Raw genomic sequence first — 13,530 nt, forward strand, 5'->3', positions numbered from 1 at the left:
TCTCTCTCTTACGGCCCCTCCCTCTTCTCTCTTCGATTTCGGCCCTACTAGTCACCGGATCGATGATCTGAAGCCACCACGACACTCCTGGCAAAGTTCTCTGCAAGTCTGTCAGAGCGGATCGTTGGTGAAACGAAGTTGGATTTCATCCCAAATTCAGGGTAAGGCCTTTTAGTCCATTTTTGGCCTTATGAAAGTTATAGGAAATGATGTAGGTGAAGAAATACTGATATTATGTTCTGTCAAATGTTATTTTTCAGGGTGTTATGTAGGAGGCCCTGCGGGGGTTAGGCCAGTATATCGTATGGGCTTTCTGGTCGTCAAGTAAGGGAAACATGCTATGCTAGGAAATTTTGAAATATTATACAGTTTATTAACTTATGAAAATTATGTATAAAGCATGGTGTGGCTTGAGAATATGAATATAGTATGAAGATATGTTTTATGATCTTCAGTATCATGATTTTATGAATTTCAGTACCATGATTTTATGAATTTCAGTATCATGATTATACGAATTCTAATACCATGATTATACGAATTATAGTTACAGTTTATGCAGCATCGTGGTTATTACAGTTATTTCAGAATCATGGTAAATCAGATAGTGGTATATAGAGATATATTATATAATATCAGACCCTGTTGGACTATGCAGTTGCAGAGCATGGTACCGTTGCAACAAATATTATGTTATGTTATAAGTACAACCACCTATTTAGATAATACGTGGTAATAGGTCGATCACCTAGGCCCTTGACGTGGACAGGCTCCGCATCAGATATGGGTTGAGGTGGGCAGATCAGACCGATGGAGTATAGTGATTTATCCTGGTCGGCCAGCCCGTGTAGATCCCGCCTACGGGCCACACAACCCTGTCATGAGGGGTTATATCATGACACACAGTTATCCACAAGGAAAACTTTCAGTTACTATTACATATATACAACTTTACAGAAACAAGGAAAATACTTATGTACACTAGAAATATTTTGAATAGTAACCTATAATACGGGTATGTTAAGCAACATGGATGGGGTGGTGGATTTTATCACTTGTACTGTATTTACGTATCCAGTTATACATGATTATATGAAAACAGATTTTTATAATATTGTAACTCATTTGTCACACACTAGTAATAACATATTTGGTCTTACTAAGCGTTGGCTCATCCCAGTGTTGAATAATTTTTTAGGTGATCCAGGTAGGCGAACAGATCAGGCTCGCAGATAGAGGGGCTTTAGTAGTGCCCTATTAGTGAAGTGAGTATCGTGGAGGATTTTTATATATCCCAGTATAGTTGAGGGTATTTTTGGGAAACAGATATGTGTGTATATTTGGGAAACATGTTAGTACTCTGGTATTGTATTATATGGTATGGTATTGTATATATATTTACATATGGTTATGTTTATTTGATCTCTGATTCTTCCTGCTTAGATTAATGATTGGGTTTACCCCTAGTATGGTATCAGAGCATGTAGATTATCATAATATTAAAAAAAAAAAAAACCAGTTTATTAAGCAGGTCGTTACACACATACCCTCCATTTTTTTGAACTAGGGTGGCGAACTTTGCTCTATCCCCGGTCATATGTCTTGAACACCCATTGTCCAAGTACTGTTTTTCCTTTGATGGAATGGTCCTAAAGCATACCTACAAGGAAGGATTTACGATGTTACTTTTGGAACCCATACCTTTTTAATTCTTTTTAAGTCATATCTATTTTTAGTGTTTACTTTCCATTTTTTTTTTTTTTATATATTCTGACATACTTCTTTTTAAGTGGGCAATTAAACTTTATGTGTCCCTTATTCTTACACAATAAGAAAGTAGTGTGTTCATGAATATTTGTAGATGATGTACTAGCATAGTATTTTGCTTCTTTTACAAAATATCTCATGAATAAGTCCTTCTTCTTTTTGTTTTCCATTCCATTATAACCAATTTCTTCTTTGTTACTAATCATCCTTTGTTGTCCAACCATCTTTTCAAAATTCTCTTTTCCACTAGTAAAGTTATAAATGATTTTATCTTTATCTTCAATTTTACTTTTAAGATCACTTATTTCTATGTCTTTCTTGCTTTCACCATTTACTTGCAGTTTTACTAACTCTTGAGACATATTGTTAATTTCTTCATTAGATCATCAATATGAGATTCTTTTTATTTTTCAGCTATTTTAGAACTTTTTAGTTGATTCTTAAGATTTTCATTTTGTTCTTTCAAGGCTATATTCCTTTTAGATACTTTAATGAACCTATTGTGTAAGGTGAATAATTCAGCTTGGATTTCCTTGTATGAAGGCATACTATCACATGAGTCATTACAAGACTCCCCACTAGATTCTTTCGATGAACTATAGTAAAAGTTTACTTCTGCATTGTGTGCCATAAAGCACATGTTGGCAACTTATTGTTCACTTGATTCATTTTCCGATTCGTTTGAGCTTGTATCATCCCATGTAGCTTTCATTGCCTTCTTTTTCTTTATCTCGTCTTTCTTCAGCTGTGGACAATCAGGTTTAATGCGTCCAACCTTCTTGCAGTTATAACATATAGGTGGTTCATTCTTAGTTTCCTTTGTGTTTGTTTGTCCTTTGTTAGTTTTTTATCCTTTAAACTTCCTAGGGAATTTCCTATTCTTTCTAAAAAATTTTCCAAGTCTTTTAGTAATAAAGGCTAGTTCTTCATCATCTAATTCATTATCTTCGTCTTCATCACTAGAACTTTCTTTGCTAGCCTTAAAAGCTATTGATTTCTTATTTTTATTATTGTTCTCTGAATTTCTTTCCTTTATCGCCATCTCATATGTGAGAAGGGATCCAATTAACTCATCAAGGGAGGTATTTTTCAAGTTTCTTCATTCCGTGATTGTTGTGGCCTTAGGTTCCCATATTGGAGGAAGTCCTCTAAGGATTTTTCGAATCATTTCATATGTTGAATAATTTTTTCCTAAAGCATTTAAGGAATTTATTATGTGAGTAAACCTAGTATACATGATAGTGATAGTTTCATCAGGATTCATCTTAAAGGCTTCATACTCACTAGTGAGCATGTCGATTCTACTATCTCTAACATCTACCGTTCCTTTATAGGTTACCTCTAGCTTATCCTATATTTCTTTAGCTGGCTTACATGCCATGACCCTATTGAATTCATTTACGTCTAAAGCACAATATAGTGCATTCATGGCATTTGAGTTTACTTGCATCATTTTATAGTCATTATCGGTCAAGTCTCGTTCTTCTTTAGGAACTTCTTTACCATCTAATAGTTTAGTAGGAATGTAGTCACCATGTGTGACAACTTTCCATGCTTTCCAATGCATAGTTTGAAAATAGATTCACATTCTTTGTTTCCAAAAGGTGTAGTTTGCACCACAAAAAATAAGGTATCTAGTTGAGGATTGTCTCTTAGTAAAAGGGGATACACCTAAGTGTGTCATTTAGATCTTTATATAGCTTCTATTTAAGATTTTATATAACCCCGCTCTGATACCAATTGAAAAGAAGGTGTATTCCCAAGAGTGGGGGTGAATTAGGATTTTAAAATTTCTTTGATTAATTCTTTTTCAATTTATTTTAAGTTCAGCAACCTCACAATAAAATTGATTTACAATTATAAGTACAACATAAAATTAACTTTGTAAAACTTTTACGAATGTGTGTACCTTGTTCAGCACTTCAACACAACCCAATCCACACAAGATAAAGAATTTAGAAATGCTGTCAAGTTTAAGCACTTTTGTAACCCAAAGTATAATTTGAGAATATTTGTTTGCTGATAAGAAGCTCTGTATTTGTGTACCTGTTTTCTTAATATAAACCACAATTCAAACTTCCAACAATCTTGCAAAAACTCAGACTTTAAATAAACTTTCAGTTAATTAGTCTTGGGTGTTAACCAATCAATGTACTCTTTTTAAGGTTTTTGCAATTTATATTGATCAACCAATAGACTCCCTTTCGGTTTCTACAATCCTAAGATCAAATTAACCATTGGTTTATTTAATTTACAATCCACGTAGTGTATATGATCAAAAATTAAAACCCAACCACACAGTTAATATAAAGAGAAAATTAAATAAGAGTAGGGAAGAGAGTGAGACGAGAGTTTTTACGAGGTTTGGCTATACCCTCCTACGTCCTCACCTTAGGCTAAACCACCCAAAAATTCCACTATAACCGCTCCTTTACGGGCAGGAGCAACCTTACAATCTCTCCTTTAATAGGCTAAAGTACGCCTCTCCAAACGATACCCCATGCTTGGTCTAACAACGATTCAAGAATCTGAACCATCTACAAAACAAGAACAAGTTTTGGCATACACAGACACTCTCAACAAGAGAAGATTAGTACAACAATTCAGCACTAAAATATACTTCAATTCAAAATAATAATTGAAAGAGTTTGAAGCCTCTAGAAATATATCACCATGAGCTTTCTTTCTAGATTGAAAGAATATAGTATAGATTCAGAATTGTGTGAGAGATTCCAAGTAAACCTCAATAGAAAGTTCATAAAGCAATGGCACAAGAGAGCTTTTAAGAGTATTAAGAGTTTTGAGAGCAATAAAGCTTGATTGATATACTTTCTTGGTGTATTTAAATCCTTAGCCTTGGGGAGGTATTTATAGATGATTAATTAAGAGTATTTCGTGTTCTCCAAGTGACTTGGAGTGTTTTCCAAGTTTTTATAACGGTTAGAATTTAAAAAATAAAATTTGTAAAGTACCCTTTAGGTTCAAAATTAAAATCTCGAAGAGTTAGTCGACTGGAAAATATGAGTCTGTCGCCTGGAACCATTTAAAACATTGAGATTTTCAAAGTCAGAGCGAGTCGGTCAACTAGGAAGACACGAGTCAGTCAACTGGGTCCTCTTAGGTTGTTTAAAAATCAGTTCAAATTTTTGTCATTCGCTTGGAAAAATCAAGTCAGTCGGTTGAGTCCTCTCGAGGTGTTTCAAAAACAATTCAAACATGTGTCAGTCGACTGGGAAAGCCCTGCCAGTCGCCTGGAAACACCAAAAACTTTTTTTTTTTTAATTTATATCCAAATTCTTTTTGCTCTTTTGCTTTCCCCAAAATAATTTAATACTTTTAAAAAGTATTTTCTGGGATTTTTCAAAACATGGTCTCTAGGTCAATGAGATTCCAAATGTGCTTCAAATCCAGTCAAATTATCATTTGAATGAAGTACTTACATAGAGACTCTTCTTAAGACTTTAAAACACTTTCTAAGCTAGGAGTCATTATGCTTGTACTTTGTTGAGTCATTTGAACTTTGAGCTTCAAAATCTCTAAGCTTTTAACAAGTCCTTTTTTTTTTTTTTATATTCATACTCTTATAATCTTCAAGCTTTCATATTCCTTTTTCATGGAGTCTTGCAATCAGCTTTTGAACTTGAGCTTAATGACATGATTCTTGATATTTCATCACTTGCAACAAAACATGTTAAGTGACCTTTTTGTTATAATCAAAACAAGAGTAGTAAGCCATGTTAGGCCAATGGTATCTCACCCCAATAATATTTTAATATTTTAGGGAATAGCAGATTCAAGCTTGGGAGGCTTCGAGGCAAGTCTAGATAGTGTTTGCTTTTGAAGTACGTACTGGTGAAATGCATGTATATAGTTATGTTTTGGTTTACTATGGGTTGTATAACATTTTGAGGAGATATGTATGTAATTATGGTAATTTTAGAACTCTAGTATTGTATTTGGGATATTATGTGTATGATTCCTCTGCATGGTAGATATATGTGATGAACAGGTCAACCCAGTACCCACTTACGGTCGGGATATTATAGCTTGGTGTCAGAGTTTAATATGTGGAAAATATATATAGATAGCAGAATTTTCGGGTCGTTACATTGGTCTTCATGTCTGGCACATAATAGACGTTGGAGATGTAAGTGTGATCTTCGGCCTTCCGCTTGATCAGAACATCTCCTCTCCCTTGGATTGGGACTTTAAAAAAATAGCCAAAAGACATCTCCCCCTAAACTTTCTCATCAAGTTCAATGAATAGGTTCTTTCTGTCAGTCATATGGTTGCTACCTCCAGAGTTGAGGTACCAAACACTTTGGTCTTTGTTTGAGATGTGCGCCATTAGCATCAACGACTCTTCAGCTACATGTTCAGTTTCGATAAGGTTAGCCTCCTCGCTAACCTTTTCTTGTTGTCACTCCTAACACTCGTTGCTATAATGGCCAAACTTATGGCAGTTATAACACTTAATGTTTCTTTTATCAATGTTCTGACGATTGTTGTAACTGCCACCTCTTCTTCTACGTCCTCTTCCTCATGGGACATTATTCTATTGTCCACATCCTCCTTATCCGCCTTGGCCTCCTCCTTTGGATTCAGTATATCCAAATTCTCTTCTGCGAGATCCTCAACCTCACGTTCGTCCTCGGTGCGATGTCTCCCCTTGCTCATGTCTCCCATTAGTCAAAGATAGTTTTGACTGTAGGACTTGTTTCAATGACTTGCCATCACTTCTTCTGTCCACCTTCTGCTCGTGAGCTTGAAAAGATCTTAGGAGCTTTTCTATAGACATGGTGTAACGACCCCGACCCACCACGTGGGCCCGAAGTGCTACTTTAGTGACGTCAGTGTACCTGATACCTTATTCATCAAATATAAAACACATATAGGCAACGGAAATAAAATATAAAATCCTCAAATTACATTACCAAAGTTCTTACTATCTTTATACACTAATATATCCATTTTCACATAATTACATCCCATAAAACTAAACAAAAATAAAATCTCTATCTACACACTACCTATATGAATTTACACCTCTAGCTCGGCTTCTCAAGCCCGTGAGATCCGATCTCTAGAATTACAATTTGTAAAGTAGAGGTGAGACACAACTCAGTAAGGGAAAAATTAAGTTAATGTCAGTGTATGGCAAGCATGCATTTAGTGTACAGAAAATAACCAGTTCACTAAGCAAATAAACAAATTTATGAAAACATTCTTGTTAGAAATGGTGTATTCCCAAGAGGAGGGGGAGGTGAATTGGAAATTTAAACTTTTCTCCTAGGTTAAGTCAGAAGTCAATATGATTTGATAACCTAGGATCTTTCTACACAATTCCAAATGTGCCGATGAATAAAATATGCGGAATTTAAATCATGCACATCATTCATACCATAACATATACGTGCGGTAAATATAAAGTGTGGAAATGTAAACAGACACCCGATATGTTATCGGGATTCAGCCAACAGTGCCTACGTCCCCGCCTCTAGCTCGCAAGTCCGAGGATTCCACTAAGGGCTCACTTAAGGGTGGAGCAGCACCAATTACAACCAGGTCAATTAGCATAGGGCTGACCTTAACCTTTACAACCAAATCAATTAGCGGGGTTGACCTCAACCTACACGCCTTAACAGGATGATGCACTTAGCTTTCCTAACCGGGTCTAAGCCAATCCGAGACTATTTCAAAGGGCTAGTCTCCCTTTTCAGGCCCGTGCTTGGAAATACAACAGATTTGCAATCAAATAATATCGGTACAGTGATTTTGCTTTCGTGCAATGCAGATATGTACCTAGATGCGCTCAATCACATACACCACAAGATGATTTAATATGTAAGCTCAGTGTGGTTTAATATTTCAACTCTCAAAATATTTGCTATCAGTGTAATGAGTGCGTGAGAGTGTCAATAGGCAATCTTTGTTTCTCAAGATATTCAATCAATCGTGTTCACACAAAGATGTCAAGCAAGCCTCGGGAATATCAATCAGTAGGATGTCTTAATCATGTGAATATTAGATAATGTATATGCTTGGTTTGCAAAAGATGTGTAATCTTTGTATTTAGCAAATAATATGTGAATGAATAACTATTGTACAAAGATTAATATCACAAACACAAATATATCTCCTCACAAGTATATCAAATATAAATCATACAAGATATTTGAGTAAGTTTTGAAAATGTTTTTAAACCCAAAAACAAATACAAGCGTCCTAAGATATTGCAACACAAATGCAATACTCAGAAGCTTAGTCAAGTCTTCTTAGGATTGACTTATGAACAAAGCCCCCTAAGAATACTCCGGTTTAGCTCTCGTTAAAATCGAATCAATCAAATACAAATGGGAGAGCAAACCTTTGAAGATAAACACTCAATCAACTTACAAAGAGTATGAGCAATAGGAGAAGGTAAGTATGAGTGGTTTTAGTATGAAAATGAGTATTATAGGTTTTTGAATTTTCAAAGAATTTTTCCTAATCAAATATGCTAATCTTATACTAATAACCCCAAATGAGGGGGTATATATAGACATCCCATTAAATATTACCGTTGGGGACATAGCCGAGATTATTAGAAAAAATTAATGATGTTTTAAGTATTTTAACCTTGATAAAAATAAGTTAACCATGGTAAAAATGCAGGGCAACCCGAGAGACCCGGTCGACCAAAACTATTTCGGTCGACCGAATCTCATATGGCTCGGTCGACCGGGCCATTTTTGAATAGTTAATTAGGGTATTTGGTTTGTAATAAATTCACACACATCACATGCATGATATAATACGTAAGCTCAAACCAAGTATAACTAAAATGATCTTGGAAAGACCTTAGGGGTTACCTTTCGGTCGACCTTTGGTTGACTGACACCGGATTTTTTCGGTGTCTTCAAAATAACCTAGAAATGACCCTAGGACACTCACTCATGCTCGGTCGGCCGAACCCAGGTCCAGGTCAACGGTTGACCATGTCCCAATTGATCAAACTAAATAGTTCAATTAGCCCCCGATCGACCGAAACCTCATGAGGTCAACATTTTGACCACCTGGTCGACCGAGCCCAAATTGCATTGCAACTGTCTAGTCGACCGAGGTACTCGGGAGAAATCCCAACTGTCTGGTCAACCAAATCTCCCAGTTCAAAATAGTCCGATTGACCGAACCTCAAAAAAATGGAAAAATCGCATTGGACATATACGTCCGATCGATTGAGTATGCAGTCATATAAGTCCGAGTATAAATAGGTAAACTCTCGAGGTGTGTGTGATGCGTATGACTCAGTACACCTAGGATACCAATGGACACCTAAGGAACGGTCACTTTGACTCGGCCTAACTGGTATACCCTCAAGAACACTCAAAGAAAATGAGTTCACTCATCATATCTGAGGAGGAGTGTCGCAATCAAACATCCCACATATTAAAAAGGAACAAACGCTAAGTATATGGAGTAGACTAGTCTGGAAAGGATCTAGCCTATCAATGAGGTGTCCGGTCCTTCACCCTAGCATCTTCTCAGCTACTCGCCATATCCAACCAAGACCACCCTAGATCAACTTATTCACAAACTTGTTATGAATACATATGAGGCATTAACCAGATGAAGAATCTTCATACGTGGAAAATATGTGTCATGTCCTTGATTTTTTGTGGTATTTCTGAGACCAATTACATAGTTGAATATATATATTACAATTATAAACATGAATTGGTCTTCAAACTTCACTTGTTCCATGTGCATTATGATCTTGACAATTGAGGTTCCTGTACATAATCTCAAATACCCATTAGATACAATGAACATTTGTCATAATCAAAACCAGGCGTGACCTATAAGGTTAACAATTCTTATTTTACACTCACACACATAATTAGCCGAGGATAGGGAAGATTAGTCGCCCATACAAGTAGCTTCCCTCTGCTCTAGTACCATTACTGCTATCAGGGCACTCACCTTTCTCAGTAAGTCCTCGAAGTTATCTTATTAATTAACCGTATTCACATAAATTAACAAATATGCATATAAGACACTCCTTATGACAAACACGCCATTTACTTCCCCATGGCATGGGTTGTGCGTCCTGAAAGCTGGACTAAACCTGGGTGATCGGCCCAAACAAAGTCAAAAAACAACATCCTCTGCAGACACATCTGCAGGCATCCACATCAAAACTGCAGGTCCGATGCCCTTACTTCAATCTCACGCAGGCAGTCGGCTAGACCCCCTACACTTCTATCCAGAACAGTGTGGGTGCACATGGTTTAACTAGCAACGGTACTGTGCTCAAAATACACTGGTCCCCAGGGTTCCTAAAGCATATCATGCAATTTAGATAATAGATATCACCATTAACTGTTATTCCAAAAACTTGGCCCCCGGCCACAAGACATATAGCCGTCAATTAAAACTTGGTCTTTGACCGTCAAATAATAATCCTGGCCCTTGGCCAATCAAATAACACCCGGCCATTGGCCATTAGTTCAAACTCTTGCATTTCATAAATAGTTCCAGTATTTTCACAAGCATTTACAGTATATCTCAAACAATTCAATATTTCACAAATAATCTAGTATTTCAAAATCCCAAATCCAGATATACAATAATCCATACAAATTAAATCATCTGCCACACGATTTTTCACATTTTAACATATCCATATAAACAAACCAACTTTCCACCATTCATTTTATTCAAAAATACCATACCATATATCCTAAGTTTGTAAAATCCATTTCAAACAGTTGGTTTTCAAAATAGCCTTTAAATTCCCAAATGAATAAATAAATAAATTTATATATAAGTTTTCATAAAATTTCTAACTTAACTTAATCCCTTTACCCGATTCCTGAAAAGCCCGCTAACACCCCAGCCTACGCCCCACGACGTTCAAAATCCCTGAGACCCCTGAAATTCAAATTTCACTACACTACTCATCACAATCCCTAGAGTAACTTTTCCTAAAATTCTCCTAGACTCTGAATACCCTAAATAGCCTAATAAAGCCTAAATTATTAAACTTATCCCCGATTTAGGATTGGTACCCCGAAGCTCCTATTCAAAACCTCGCTCCTGCTAGATTGTAGAGAATCTCCCCACGAGTCTCCTAAAAATTTCCGTTCGTTAATGGGGCTTATAGTTTAAGAGAAATTGAGGTAAGTTTAAGATTTGACGTTACCCCAGGAGATATGCCTACGCCGCTTTCACGACATATTCGCTCCAGTAGAAGTGTCAGTGGCGGCGAGTAGAATCCAAAGGTATTTTCGGATTTCAGATCAACCGAATATCGGAGATGAGATGGAGGAGAGTGGGAGAGAAGAGCGGAGGAGATGGAAGGAATGGAAGTTGCGCAATAGGTGGGCTCTTTATATATTCAATTTGAGATTTCAATCTCATATTAAATCTTATCCTATTATATATATAATATTATATTATTATTATTATATTATATTACTTAATTAATAATAATAATAATAATTAATTAATTAATTCATATTTTAAATTTAAATATAAATATAAATTTTAATAATTTTTAATTAATTTTTTCAATAATAATAATAATAATAATTTTTTTTTAGGATCACTACACATGGTCTCTAGATCTTTTGTTTCTTCCAGCGTGACAATTATGTAGTCAAATTTTTTATCCAAAGATCGCAAAATTTTCTCACATATCCTCATGTATATGAGATTCACTCCATTTCTCCTCAATTAGTTCAAGACAAGCATTACCCGAGTATAGTACTTGGCAATGGACTCTGAAGACTTCATTTGCAAAGATTCGAATTCACCTCGTAGAGTTTGGAGGTGAATCCTCTTCACTTTGTTGGCTCCTTTGTATTTCGATCCACTAGAGAGTATTCCAAACTTCTTGGGACATCTTGGCGGAGGTGATAATTTCGAAGGTGGCCTCATCAAGGCCCCAGTAGAGAATGGACTTGGTTTTGCAATGCCTTTTTCGATCGGTGCAAAGGGTTGTTTGTTGAGTATCTGTTGGCCTAATAAGGCTTTCACCTCTTGTTTTGATGATAAAAAATGAAGGAAAGGTTTGATGACATAATGTGTTCAAGTAATGAAGTTTTTCAAGCAACTTAGAAAGCCAAAACCAACAAAGTTTCGAAAGATCACCAACTAACTTAAAAGTACGTATGTCATGAAGTGATCAAAAAGGGAAGCTCAAAGACATTTGAAGATGGAATGAACTCAAAGCTTCAAGATGACCATGAAGTTTTCAAAGAACAAGAAGTGTTTAATTTGTTAGGAAATCTTCATGTAAGTACTTCAAAGGTAAAAATATCATTATGAATGAAAGGAAGCTCATTAGGGGACATAAATGGACTTAGAGACTTTATTTTAAAATCCTGAAAAATATCTTTCAAAAGTAAGAAAGCAAGGAAACCAAATATGCTTGAAAAAAGAAAGAAGGAAAGTGATTTTGTATTGTCCAGGTGACCAAGGATTTTTGCTGAAGAAAATCAAAACAGGCAGTATGTCTTCAGGTGCCTGACCTTGTAACTTCAGGCTCCTAAATTCACTTCAGGCGACTGAGGTTGCACTTCAGGCAACCGAAGTTCCGCAACGAGTAGATTTTTCAAACTTCTAATTTTCAAATCTAATTGATTTGCACCTTAATCTTTTTTGAAACTTGGAGGGCACTCCAAGTAAACATGGGCAGCACAAATGTGAATTTTTTTCAAGTCTACAAATAGATGTTTTGTGATCTACACAAATACACCAAGTATTGAACATTCTTTCAAAATTCTCTTTTACTCAAAGCTCTTGCTATCTGCTCTAAGTGCTGAATTGCTGTGAATTGCTTGGGAAATTTCTAAGCTTTTACATCTTCTTTGAAGTATCTAATTTAAGTTCTTGATCCTCATCAAAGAGAAGTAAATCGATGATATTTACATTAAGCTTCTTACTTCATTCTTTTGGCATTTTAAATTTGAAGTATATTAGTTTCTAAAGTGTACTAATCAGCTCTTTGTGTAAACATTATTTGTACGCATTTATTTGATTTATTTCTTGTAAATTGACGATTCCTAGGATTGTTTGGATCGTTGGCTAAGCAAGGGGATATTGCTTAGAGAGGCGGGCTCTAGCCTAGTTAAGGAGTGACCGGACGAGGGGATATCGTTTGGAAAAGGTGGGTTCTAGCCTTAACCAAGGAGTGTTGTAAAGGCATTGTTCTGCCCGTTAAAGGAACAGGTTTAGTGAATCCTTTGGTGGTTTGCCAAAGGCGAGGATGTAGGTTGGGTATAAGCCGAACCTCATAAAAATCTCTGTCTCACTCTTTCTTTCCTTATTCTTTACTTTGAGTACATATACAATTGTGTGGATGGTTTAATTGATAAACATACAAACTACATAATTTGGAAATTAAATAAACTTAAGGTTCAATTTTGATTTGGGATTGTGGAAACCAAAAGGGAGTACGTTGGTTAAACCTTACTTTACGGAAACCATACGGGAGTATGTTACTTGGCTAAACACCCAAAGATAAATTTACCAAGAGTTTATTTGAATTATAAATATTTGGAAAGAGTGATTGGATTTTATATTGAACATCATATTGAAGAAGCAAATTTATTAATACAGGGTTTGATTCAAATTCACTACAGGGCTGCAAACCAAACAAAAACTGAGAGTTAAATTGTTTAAAGTTTGATTGGTTGGAGTGAGTTTATATTCCAAGAGTATTGAATCTTGAATGCTTTCATCAATCTAAATAGTGTTGCAGTTATCTTAATCTTGCCT

Source organism: Malania oleifera, chromosome 3 (genome assembly GCF_029873635.1).
Source record: "Malania oleifera isolate guangnan ecotype guangnan chromosome 3, ASM2987363v1, whole genome shotgun sequence".
Taxonomy (NCBI): Eukaryota; Viridiplantae; Streptophyta; class Magnoliopsida; order Santalales; family Ximeniaceae; genus Malania; species Malania oleifera.